At 42.9% G+C, this 13,394-nt stretch overlaps 1 long non-coding RNA gene across 1 annotated transcript in view; it reads right to left on the minus strand.

The window, feature by feature from the left end:
* Positions 1–12,019, minus strand: part of LOC141581462 (uncharacterized) — a 93,245-nt gene extending 81,226 nt beyond the window's left edge. Inside the window, exon 1 of the long non-coding RNA XR_012514106.1 lies at positions 11,880–12,019. This is a non-coding gene — a long non-coding RNA (uncharacterized LOC141581462). The remainder of the gene's footprint in view (positions 1–11,879) is intronic.
* Between the last annotated feature and the right edge of the window lie 1,375 nt (positions 12,020–13,394).

The raw sequence follows: 13,394 nt of genomic DNA on the forward strand, positions 1-13,394 counted from the left end.
GCCATTGACCATCATTGACAACAATGATTTGGTGCTTACTATGTAATTTAAGACTTTACCCTATGACGTATGTGTTACCATGATCTCTTTTTTTAATTGTGGTAAAATACACATAGCATAAAACTTGCTATGTTAACCATTTTAAAGTGCACAACTCAGCGGCACTTAGTGCTTTCACAATATTGTGCAGCCGGGCGTGGTGACTCACGCCTATAATCCCAGCCCTTTGGGGAGCTGAGAGGGGAGGATCACTTGAGCCCAGAAGTTTGAGACCAGCCTGGGCAACAACGGGGGAACTCCATCTCTACAAAAAAATTAAAAAATTAGCTGGCTTGACGGCGTGTGTCTGTGGTCCCAACTACTAGGGAGGCTGAGTGAGAGGACTGTTTGCAACTGGAGGTCAAGGCTGCAGTAAGCTGTGATCATGCCACTACTCCAGACTGGGTAACAGGGTGAGAGCTTGTCTTGAAAACACACACACATACAGACACACAAACAATAGTGTACAAGCATCACCACCATCTAGCTCCAGAACATTTTTATCATCCCCCAGAAAACCCTATATCCATTGACACCTACTGCCCTCCCACTAGCCACTGGCACTCACTAATCGGCTTTCTATCTCTACCAATTTTCCTATTCTAGCTATTTCTCATAATGTGATGAAAATTGTATTTTTTTTGAGATGGAATCTCACTGTCGCCCATGCTGCAGTTCAGTGGCATGATCTTGACTCACTGTAACTTCTGCCTCCTTGGTTCAAGCAATTCTCCTGCCTCAGCCTCCCAAGTAGCTAGGACTACAGGCATGTGCCACCACACCCAGCTAATTTTTGTATTTTTAGTAGAGATGGGGTTTCAATGTGTTTGCAGGGATGGTCTCGATCCTCTGACTTCGTGATCTGCCCACCTCAACCTCCCAAAGTTGCTGGGATTATAGGCGTGAGCCACCACGCCCAGCCAAATATCTTATGCTTTTTGTGTCTGGCTTCTTTCATGTAGCACAATGCTTTTGAGGTTCATCCATGTTGTAACAATTTGTTAGTATTGCATTTCCTTTTATGGCTGAATAATACTCCAGTGTATGGATATACTATCTTTTCTTTATTCATTCACAAGCTGATAGACATTTGAGTTGCTTCTACATTTTAACTATTATAAATAGCGCTGCTTTAAACATTGACATACAAGTTTTCATTTGAATACCTGTTTGTAATTCTTTTGGATATACCCATAAAAGTGAAATTACTGAATCATATTTTAATTCTATATTTAACTTTTTTTTTTAATGAGACAGGGTCTCGCTCTGTCACTCAGGCTGGAGTGCAGTGGTACAGTCTTAGCTCACTGCAAACTCCACCTCCTGGGTTCAACAGATTCTTCTGCCTCAGCCTCCTGAATAGTTGGGATACCAGGCATGTGCCACCATGTCCAGCTAATTTTTGTATTTTTAGTAGAGACAGGGTTCACCATGTTAGCCAGGATGGTCTCGAACTCCTGACCTCAGGTGATCCACCTGCCTCAGCCTCCCAAAGTGCTGGGATTACAGGCTTGACCATTACCCACGGCCTCTATGTTTAACTTTTGAGGAACTGCCAAACCTTTCCACCACAGAGGTTGCAATATCTTAACATTCTCACCAGCAATGTCTGAGGGTTCCAATTTCTTCGCATTTCTTGCCAACGCAAGTTATTTTCTCCCCCCTTTTTTTTTTATAGCCATCCTAGTGGGTGTGAAGTGTCAGCTCATTGTTGCAGTGATTTGTATTTCCCTGGTGGCTGATGGTAAATGTTTGTGCATCTTTCCGTGTGCCTTTTGGCCATTTGTGTATCTTCTTTGGGGGAATATCTATACAAATTCTTTGCCATTTTTTAAGAGGAGGGATATTGCTCTGTTTCCCAGGCTGGAGTGCAGCGGTATAATCACAGCTCACTGCAGCCTCAACCTCCTGGACTTAAGCAATCCTCCCACCTTGGCCACCCCAGAGTAGCTGGAATTACAGGCCCATGCCACTGCACCCAGCTAATTTTTTGTAGAGATGGGGTCTTACCATATTGCCCAAGCTGGTCTCGAACTCTTGGCCTCCAGTGATCCTCTCACCTTGACTTTCCAAAGTGCTGGAATTATAGGCATGAGCCATCACACCCAATCCCTTTGCCAATTTTTAAAATTGGATTGTTTGGTTTTCTATAAACATAATCTAATGTTTCAAGAAAAAACAGGTGCAGAGAATTCAGGCCACACAGCAAGCAGACAGCAAGCCAAGATTTGAACTTAGGTAGTCCGCCTTTGTTGCTATTAGCTCCTGTACTCCTCATTATACAAATCCCTACTGCCTGAAAATGATTAAAAAGAGGTCGACTTTGGTGCCCATTCACCTCAAAATTTCTGTCTGTGAGCACTGCTCCTCCGTATTTTAAAAATCACCTTTACAAATGATTCCTTTGCGTTAGGCCAGGTATCTCCTTGACGAAAGGGAGGAAAGTGAGATTTACCCAGTCCTTATCACTGCTCTAAGGACTTTCATAGATGCTACAGTTTTTCATTTCCCTTCTATAGAAACTGTTATTATTACTGTTAGACTGGAGATGAAATGAAGACAGAACAGTTAGCTTTCGTGTCCAAACTTGAAAGATGGCAATCTGAATTTGAACCAGCACCCCAAACTATATGATGCATAGATGCTTCCTTTCAAAATGTAGATGCTGCTGAAAATCCTGGACTATTTTACTTCTGAGTGAATTGGCCAAGGCCACGCATAATCAACCACTTGCTCTGGCATCAGACTTCTGGTTTCAGGCTGAAGATTTTCATGAGCGATGTGGCCTAGGCCAAGTTTTTTTTAGCATTAAGAGTTTATGTTCCCATTCGTAAAACACTCATGAATACTATGTGAGGCAATCTAGTGTAAAGACCCTAATGGAACCTAAATTTAAGAGCTGAAGATGACAATGATGACCACAAGAAGGGATGACAGTTCCTAGAGGTTCCTTTTCTTGCCCCCATGTTGCTGCTAAAAGCTACACCTCTCCTGTGCATGGCACAAAAACATGCAGCTCAGTTCACTTGGAGAAATAGCACTAGTAGTTTCCAAAGAGTGGTAGCATTCTTTGAGAATAAAGATCAAAGCAGGCAATCTAGTGTCTATGCTTAAAGAAAACCAGGTCTCCGACCTCATTGCTAAATATGAGTACAATGAGAAATTAGGCCCCAATTTAAGTCAGCAAATTTCATAAGAAAATGAAGTGAATGGCTGCAGGTTGGGAGATTAAACTGAACTATCTTCTATGGAAGAGTTCCCAGCTCTTCACCCCAAGTACCCCTCCTGGAGAATGGCCAGGCTAACACAATATGTGGACTTGCTGGCTTGTTTGTTTGTTTGATCATTACACATTTTACACTTCCAAACCAGGGTTTCCTGTGTGGCACAGATTTTCAGGTATACTCGGGTGTACAGGGAAAAGAAAGGGAGTCCAGGAGTGGTGGCTTATGGTTGTATACCCAGCAATTTGGGAAGCTGAGGCAGAAGGATTGCTTGAGCCCAGCACTTTGAGACCAGTCTGGATAACACAGGAAGACCTTGTTTCTACAAAAAAGAAAAATCAAAAAATCAGCCTGGCAAGGTAGCACGTGCCTGTAGTCCCGGCTACTCAGGGGCTGGATCTCTTGAGCTTGGGAGGTCGAGGCTGCAGTGAGCCATGACTGTACCACTACACTCCAGCCTGAGTGACAAGAGTGAGGCCCTGTCTCAAAAAAAATAAAGACAGAAAAAAGAAAAGGAAACAAAGAAAGAAAAGAAAAAAGAGGGGCTGCTATTGTCAACTTGGCATCCAGAGACCTGAGTTCATGAAATTGCTTAAGCCTTGCTCGGTCTCTGTTTCCCTTATCAGTAAAACGAGAAAGTCACCTTGAGTGACCCAGTAGATTCCTCACAGAGCTAATGATTTGTGATTCTTATTGGTTAAGGACTACTTTGTGGCTTTCTAGAAATATAAATCATCGACCTACTACATTCTAATTTGATGGCTCTTGAAAGTAAACAGTGAGGGTGGACGAGAGTCAAGCCAGGGCAGAAGAGGTTTGGCATTTGTAGATGAAGATTAGTATACTCAAAATCCTGCCCTAATTTAGGAAGAAAATGCTACAAAATGGTAATTTATTTACTTATAATAGACAGCCAGATTAGCCTAGTTTGGGAATGTGTTAGCTGTTTAGGTTGTGGCTATGGTTGCTGAGGAAAAAAAGGTCTAAAATGCTTTGGGGGAATCTAATTTGAAAGAAACAAATGGATTACATTTTCCTAATTTAGCAGGCAGTTAACTGTGACTCATCCTCCTCTCTCTGCTCATGTGATCAGGATAGTAAATATGATATTGACAAGAAAATCTAGCCCTCACGTCAGCAGATGCCAGCCCTCCTCAGACTGAAGGCGCAGTGAAAATGTGCTTGTTTCCTGTTTTCTTTGCATAACCAAATTGCAGGGACTGTGCCAGTGTCTATTATTGTGTCCTACGTGAAAAGGGGCTGATTGCTAATTTCTAACTTATGAACTGCAAATATTATGGGGAACACTCATGCCTTCTATTTCCTGCCTTTAGACAGGCCTGAGTCAAAATGAATAGAGATAAGTAATAGGTGCTTATCCTCCTCCAATTCCTGAGACAATCTGCTCATGCTATTGAAAATCTCTTCTCTTTCAAGGTTCCTTGTAGCAGCAAGAACATTGAGAAAAACAAGCATCACAAGTTCATATCCCAGCTCTGCTTCTTACTATCTGTGTGACTTTGCGGAAGTTACTGATCTTGTTGTCTAGGTTCCTTACATAAAATGAAGGAAAAAAAATACATTTCTTTCATCCAATTGTTGAAACCAAATGGTAATATTTTTAAGGTATTTGCAAGCATTGTGTCTGTTGGGTAAATAGTCAAGACATGGCAACTACTGGCATCACAGCTAACATTCACTGGGGTGAGTTGTAACAGAGACAGCAATGCAAACATGTGCCCACCAACATAAGGGACAGAAATAAAAAGATACCCACATAGTGAAAAAATACCCCGCCCAGGCAAGGTGACAAGCAGAGTCTTTTGTTGACTCAAAGGGAAAATGTGGAGTCACTTTCTGTGTTTTGAAGAAAGGGACTTCTTGGGAAGTTAATGTTGCTGCATTTGATCAATGAGTTGTAATGGTACACAGGCACCAGGAATACATCCGTCTTGTGTTTGGTCTAAATATTAAAGAACACCAGGGAGCTCCTAGTACCATGCTGGTGTGGTAGTTAAGCTCTTTGCATTCTTTGTCTAATGAGAAAAGGAATGGGTTGGGGAGTTGCAATTTCCAAGAAGCACAAACAGTAAAATTGGAGATACCTCTTCTCTTTTCCCCTTTCCTTCCTCTCATCTTCATCTCAGCAAACAAACGTATTTTTCCTGATAGCCTGTTATAGAGCTTGACTTCTAGATACTAATGATTCATGTTTGGATCTCAAGAGTTTAAAAACTTCAAGAACCTTCTGTTACAACTGTGATCTGAGAGACCAAAATAGATGCCCGTTTCTCAACTAAGATGGACCCTATGGTCAAGGGAATGAAAGTTACCTATGGGCCAAGGGTTCAGGCCTGGCTGGCATGGTAACTTCCTAAATTTCTGCAGTGACAAGAAAAAAATTACACCCTTGCTAAACTTCCTCACAATTGGAGCTGTCAGGCAAAGTGTCAGAGCCTTCCTAATTCTGATGTGCAACCCAGGTCACCATAACTCTGATTGGACAGAGGCCCAGTCTTGCAAACATTCTTTCCTGATAAGCAACTGCAGACCTCTAGCCAGTTTCAGCCAGCTTGACAGAGACTGCACACAAACTGTGTCCTATAGTTCACCTCTTGCTGTAAAGAGCCAAATTCCACTTCATTTTAATGCAGAAACCCCACCTCAAAGTGAATATGGGATGTATATTACATGTATGTTTACCCATTGTACATGTGCTCAACTTCCTTCGTAAATATGTGTAGCTTTATCCCCAAACCTGCTCAATGAGTAGGACTCTATCGTGTGATGCTGGCCCTGGGAGGCATCAAACCCAACCTGCTCTTTCTCTCTTTGAAGAGAAAGCACCCTTGGTCCATTCCGAAGACTGTCTCTTTCCAGTTTGCAAACTGATATCGCCAATAAACCTCTCCTTTCTACTATTTAGCAATTCCAGGGATCTTTTGGAAGACAAAATGCAAATGCCACTGGAAGGGATAACACCCAAATCATAGTGTGAAAATGATGACCACTGTATGGTCATCAGTCCTTACAGAAAAAAACAGAGTATGTGTTGTGACAAAAGGTGGAGAAAAAATCTCCAGGCTTCTCAGCTCTAGAAAGGGCAAGCTTAAAAGTTACCATGATGAGAGAGGCCTGCACAGTGAAAGCAGCATAAGACCCTTGGAAGTTTTGGAGCAGAGGAGAAGCTAAGAAGGGAGGAATAAGAGACTAAAGAAGGGCAAAGAGATGTTTTTGGCCACATTTACATTGTAAATTTGAGTGTATTTCAGTCTGGATTCTTAACAGTGTGCAACAGAAATGCACCTGATTATTTTACATAAAAGGTAAGTGATTGAAAGTATGCCAGGAGCTCAGAGAATCAGCTGTGGGCTCAGAACCTGCAGGCATTAGGGACAATGTGAGAGCCAGCCCTCAGGACCCACAGCAGGAGTGGGCTGCTTACTCGTGATTCACAGTCCCAGAGGGAAGCCCTGACTGGCCAAACAAGGTCACGCACTCACTTCCTGGTGGGCGGCTTCCCTAGTCAGAGGCAAGTATTACCCTCTGCCAAGGCAACATCTGGGGACAAGAGCAATTTTCCAAAAGGAAATAGGGGCCACGGGCTATGGAGTTTGGATATGGGACAGACAAAAAGCAAGAGGCAGCTGGTAGGGACTCTGCCCCTGAATCTAAGTGAGATTTAAAGCATAGAATATTATGTAGAAAACTGATAATGTGACCCAACCAGAGGAGTCTCTATGGAGAGCTCATTAGGAGAGAGAGATCCAGGCTCAATGAGCTCTATGAGGGAATGAACACGCCTCTTAGTCAGTGGACAGGAGGAGGATTCTGGACACAGAATGGAGTTTGTCACGTGGCATTGAGCCCTTGCCTGGTCCCCACGCACTGGCAGTTGAGCCTTATGGACAGTAGAGGGGCTGTAAATAAAAACTGAAAGAGCTTTTTTACGTTTTAAAGGAAGCACTGAGACAGCTATAGCCATCAGGGTACCAGGGTATGAGAAGCACAGCTGAGGTTAAGACAGGTGTGAGTCCTCTCTCTTCGTGCCATGGACCACTGTATGATACACCTCCTCCCGGAAGAGGGGCCTACAGAGCACGAACAGCTCCCAGCCAGAGGAGACGTGTGGGAGACCACGTGATCCACCCTCAGGGACCAAGACCCTGCTTATAAAGGGAGAAACACAAGCCACTGATTTCTAATTATTATCATCAGTGTGACCTCATTAGAATCTTCAGTCTGATGAGGAAAAATTCAATTCACTCTCCAAAGCAAACCCTGAAGAGGGGTGGAAAGGTCAGACTAGCTGGAATGTTCAGGGGTCCCCCTTCTTACTTGCTGTATAATACTGGGCAAGTTACAGAATGCGTTTGAGGTTCAGTTTCCTTGATTGTTTAACGGAAACCCTAATTCCACAGGTGATTGTGAAACATCATTGGGAGGAAAGGCCAAACCCAGCCTAGCATGCAGCAGAGCTCAATACATGGAAGATACACACCTGAATGATAATCACCATAAAATGTTCATGATTTATTGGATGCTTCCTCTGCACATAGTGTAGTTCTAACTCTGCAGTCAGACATTCTGAGTTCAAATCCTGTACTTCTCCTTAGGCGCTAGCTCTCTGAGTTCTCAGGGTCCACCTCTCTGTATTACTGTCCTTATGAGATTGTTAGGAAGATTAGCTGAGATAAAGCATGTCGAACACACAGAACAATGCCTGGCACGTACTAGGCTCTTAAGAAATGTGAGCTGTTATTGTTGCTATTATTATCCTTAGTACACTCCTCCCAGTATTTGCCCAAGTGGGTTAAAGTAACAAGGAGGGACTGAAGATGCTGACACCAGGAAGGAGTGGGACGGAAGGGGGAAGACAAAAGTTGCTGGGGGAGAGGAATAAGAGAAGAACTTTGCATGTTGATATTTGACCAGAGAAGATGGGCTCCCAAGTCACGGTCGTGTACCTGTTTGGTTCCAGCACTCTCTACCTAGAAGAGTTCTATTAGTGTGATTTTTTTCTAACCATGACTGATCTTAGGAGGAAAATATCTACTTAGTACTCTCTAAGTGTGAGGACTGCTCAAGGAGTATTATATTGGGTAGATATTCAGGCAGGACGTAAGGAAAGAGAGCCCGATTTGGGGAAATGTGATTCCAGTGCAATGATTAGTTAATAGATTAGAAGTGTATAGTGCTCAAGGAAAGCTATTTGCATACTCGAGATACCTCCAAAGTACCTGGTATCGAGGCTGAGTAAAAACCGTGAGAGAGATATGTGAGGGAGAAAAGCTCCAAAAGATTAAAGGGAAGAGAAGCTTACAAATTGCAAGATTACCAAACCCGACCACTTGCATATTTTCAGGTTCTTACTTAGGTAATGAGTGAAGGAGACGTTTCAAATTAGACAAGTGAAAGAAGAGAAGAAAAAAGTTCCAGACAATGTTAAAATTACTAAACATATAACAAATTCAAAATGGAGAACACACAAAGAAACATGTCATTTAGGAATACTTGGGTGTCTGTTGTCTTGAACATCTTTGAGATCAGTGAAACAGAGAGATTCAAGGAGACAGCAGGGCTTCAAATCAACACATCTCCATGAGCAGACTGATATTCAAAGAGGAATGGAGCAGAAGTCTTTGTTAATCATAATAAAGAATTTGCTGTATTCAAATGAAATAACAGCAAAGTGGAAGTATGCCAGGGCAATACCAGTTTTCCAAGCAGGAATAAAGAGAACACTAGGAAATTACAGAGCCTTCATCTCAATGTCTGTAATTTGCAAAATAATGGAAACAATAGCAGGGTAAGTTTGCCAAATGCATTTACAAATGAGTATCATTCCCTTTAATCAAGCTAGTGATAACCAACAAGGCTGGATAGAGGATTGAAGTCTATGAATCTTTTTTACTTGATGGGGCTGTAACACAATTAATAATTACATGTGACTTATCTTACTGTAATGTCCAGATAATTTTACATCGAAGCTACCTTTAATGTGCCTACTGCGGAAGAAAGTAAAATAAAAAGTAAAGAAAGTACTATGTACTGTCCCCATTACATGGGATGTGCTACTAAAATCCAACAATGGCATAGCACTAAAAGGGAATTTAAGAAATCAGATAAACCATCCTCCTAGGATTGAATCGAAACCACTTAAGATACATGTATTCCAAAGGGCAGGCTGTTCTCTGTACTCTCTTGAAGCCCGTTAGAGTGTTTAGCTACTCTTCTATAGAGCATCCTTTCTTATTGAAACTTGGCTGCAATTTAAGCCCATTTCCCATTGTCCAGTCTTCGGTGAAAACATTAAACAGCCAGCTAACATTCTCCTAATACTGGAAAACCTGCATTCATTCCCTGCTGGCGGAGTCCACAGATGGAAGGATTTTACTCTACTCCTTTTGCATGCATTTTATATTAATTTACCTAATTTGGATACTTACCCCATGAGCACAAGGTACCCCAAGCTTTGAGGAATTAGACAATCTGTTTCTGATTATGTCACATCTGGGTTTAGTGGTGTGAGAAAGGGCAGGACCCCTACACCTCTGGGCTGTGGCTAGGCATCACTGCTAATTTATGACTTCTCAAATCGTTTTCCATGCCCAGTTAGTTCCAGTTTGCAAGTTTCATTCCTTCTGCGTCCATAGCCGATGTCAAAACCCGCATCGGCGCTTCATTGTTTCTCTCCTTTCTTGACCTTTCACCTCAGAAAATGGCCTTTTTCAAACTTGAGCAATTGAGATCATTGGACTTAAGATTCCTAAGTTTTCTTTTCACACACCCACAAACCTTTTTACATCTATTTCCTTTCTCACAATTTCAAATGGAGATGTGCTCTTCTTGTTGTTGCAGATTAACGTCTCCAACCCTGGTCCAGAATCCATCCCTCTCTGTCTCTGGCAGGGCCTGTCACTTGTCGGCTTTCCTTTCCACAGGCTTTCTTCTCAATGGACAAACATGTTCAAGACTCTAACTTCTAAAACCCTCCCCACAAACCCAGTGCCCCCTTCTAGCTACTGACCTTTCTCTCTGCATGCCTTCAAAGACAATTTTTTTTGATAGAACAACCTCTACTCGTAAGTCAGCTTCTTCACTCCCAGTCCCGTAACTGGCCTCTCTTTCCTGACAATGCAGGTAAAGTTACCCTGGTAAAAATTTGCTGCAGTTTTCGAACTGCAAATCCTTATCTAGCCTCTTTCTAGTCACTCCGTAGCAACTGAAACCTCAGACTACTTTGTCTTTGAAACTCTCCTCTTAGAAAAGGGAATGCTGGGAGTATGACTTAGTCCAACCATTGTGGAAAGCAGTCCGGCAGTTCCTCAAAGAGCTAAAAACAGAAATTCCATTTGACCCAGTAATCACATTACTGTGTATATATCCAAAGGAATATAAAGCATTCTGCCATAAAGACATATACACCCAAGTAAGTGTTCACTGCAGCACTATTCACTGTAACAGAAACCTGGAATCAACCTAAATGCCTGTCAACAACAGATTGGATAAAGAAAATGTGTTACATATACACCACGGAATACTATGCAGCCATAAAAAAGAATGAGCTCATATCATCTGTGGGAACAGGGATGGAGGTGGAGGCCATTATCTTTAGCAAGCTAACACAGGAACAGAAAACCAGTACCTGCATGTTCTCACTTACAAGAGGGAGTTAAATGATGAGAACTCATGGACACAAAGATGAAACGCTGGGACCTACTTGAGGGTGGGGGGTGGAAGGAGGAAGAGGATCGGAAAAAGTAGCTACTGGGTACTAGGTCTAGTCCTGGGGTGACAAAATAATCTGTACAACAAACCCCTGGCACACAAGTTTATCTCTCTAGCAAACCTGCACGTGAAAAAACAAAACTCTCTTCTCAGTTTTGAAATGCTCTCATTTTCCTGGCTTGTAGGTCTTTTTCACATGTAATCACTTTACTCTAATGATCCTAGGGGGCTGTATTCTGTCTTAGCTTCTCCTGTCTTCTTTGCTTAGGAGATTTCCATCTCGCCCTTCATTCTGACACCTAACTTCCAGAAGTTTCATATTTACATTTCTGCTCTGTTTTCTCCACCTTCTGAGGACACGTACACCCGACTTCTTTTCTGAAATATCTCCATTTAAATGCTAAACTACCTCCAACTTAAATGATCAGATCTGCCTCTCTCTTCTCCTTCTCACTGTCCCTCTGCTGTCTTTATTTTCTCTCAATTGGTGGTAGCATCATGTACCCAGCTGTCCTGAGGCAGAAACCTGAGATCAGTTCTGGACCTTTTCCTGCCCTTCACGTGACACATCCAGCCAGTCACTGATACCCTCAAATTCTTTCCTAAGCCTTTCTCCTGTGTTGCCTCTCCACTTTGTCCCCATGCCATGGCTCTCCTTGTCTCCTGTCTGGATTATTGTGATAGCTTTCTGACTGCTCTCTCTGCCTCTATCCTGGCCTTCCCTTCATCAATCATCCATGTCCTGGTAGAATGCTTACTAAAACCAAAACTGAGTCATGAGTCTCTCTCCTAGCCCTTTGGCATCTGCGTTAAGCCCTGATCAGGGTACAAAAAGCCCCTCACAATCTTCCCATTGCTGCCTTCCCCACTTTCTGAGCCACTCACCTCCATCATCCTCCGCTTACCCTCCAGCAACATCACTCTAAACATGCCATTTGGTTTCACCACTGTGTGATTGTGTGCTCCAACTCCGCTGCCTGAAATGCCTTTCAAAGTCCAGAGTAGGTGTCACCTTTTCCACAAAGACTTCTTCCCAGTGAGGGGTTGGGGATGATGGATAATCACTCCCTTCTCTTCCCTGCCTGTGAACTATTCGTGTACTTAGACTGTTGGCTTATCACTCTGTACTGTTAATATTTGTTGAAATATCTGTCTCTCTCCTGGACTCTGAACTTGGGAGTAGAGTGCAGGCATTTATCTTTGTTCTCCCTTACGCTGTGCCTGTAACATGGCAAATGAATTCAGTTACATTGAACTAAAGACAAGAAATATTCTGCATAGTGCTCAAGGCTGTGGAGGCCTGTTGGTTAACTTGTGCTGTCTGCATAGGATATGAGGAATTTAAAGTCTGGGACTGTTTTTGTTTCTCCAGCACCTATCACACTGCCTCCTACGTAAGAGGCACACAGGTAAATTCTTCGGCCAAATAAATGTGTGCCGTCTTACGGTAATAAACTGCTCCCACCTTATGGCTCTTTTAACAGTCTGTGGTTTGGTCACTACGTAAGAACATGTAGATGGATAACTTCATGTTAGTGAAAAACATATGGGGAGTTCAGCCAGGCCCCTTCGCTGGAACTCCAGCAGTGAGTGACCAAATCTACATGGGATGCTCTTGCATAACCTTGCCCCCAGCTGATTCAGCAAGGAATAAACACAGGTAAGATATGTGTGGATGAGGCCTCGAGGTTCTGGGGAGTCTCTTCTGGGGCTCTGAACTGGAAGATCAGGTAAGCTCTAATCAGGGGTGCAGAGAGAGCAAAGAGTAATGCAGGCATTCAAAAGAGAGCGAAAGAGAGAAAAAGAAGAGAGTGAAGAAGAAGGAGAAAGAGAGACAGAGAAGAGATGAAGAACAGAGAAAGAGAGAGAAAAAAATGAGAGAGGGAGGGAGGGAGAAAGAGAGACTCTCTGGGGCCAGGTTCCAGGCTTTCCTGAGACATAGCTGTGCTTTCAGACTTCAGGTTTCATGAGCTACTCTGTGTCCTCCTGAATAATTCCCTCCCACTTTGGCTCCTATCTATAGAGCAGTCAGGGTGGTTTTTTAAAAAATAAATTCTGGTGATGACCAGACTGGTCACCTTTTAGTCTCTCCAATCTGCCATGTCCCCTGGCTCCAGGGCCTTGGCATGTGATGTTTCCTTCACCTAGAAGAGCATCACCCACCACCACTCCAGCCCCAACAACTCTCTTATAATTACTCATATGATCCATTCATTGTCTGTCTGCTCAAAACATCTTCTTTGTAGTTACCCAGCAATGTCGCTCAAATGCTTAGCACAGTGCCAAACACAGAGCACACATATAATGTTTTGTTGAAGGGAGAAAGAAACACAGTATTAAAGTTGTTGATTATGTTGTGGTTTGAGACTGCCTTGGCTCATCTTATTATTTTGGTTCTCC

This window comes from Saimiri boliviensis, chromosome 15, assembly GCF_048565385.1.
Source record: "Saimiri boliviensis isolate mSaiBol1 chromosome 15, mSaiBol1.pri, whole genome shotgun sequence".
Classification (NCBI taxonomy): Eukaryota; Metazoa; Chordata; class Mammalia; order Primates; family Cebidae; genus Saimiri; species Saimiri boliviensis.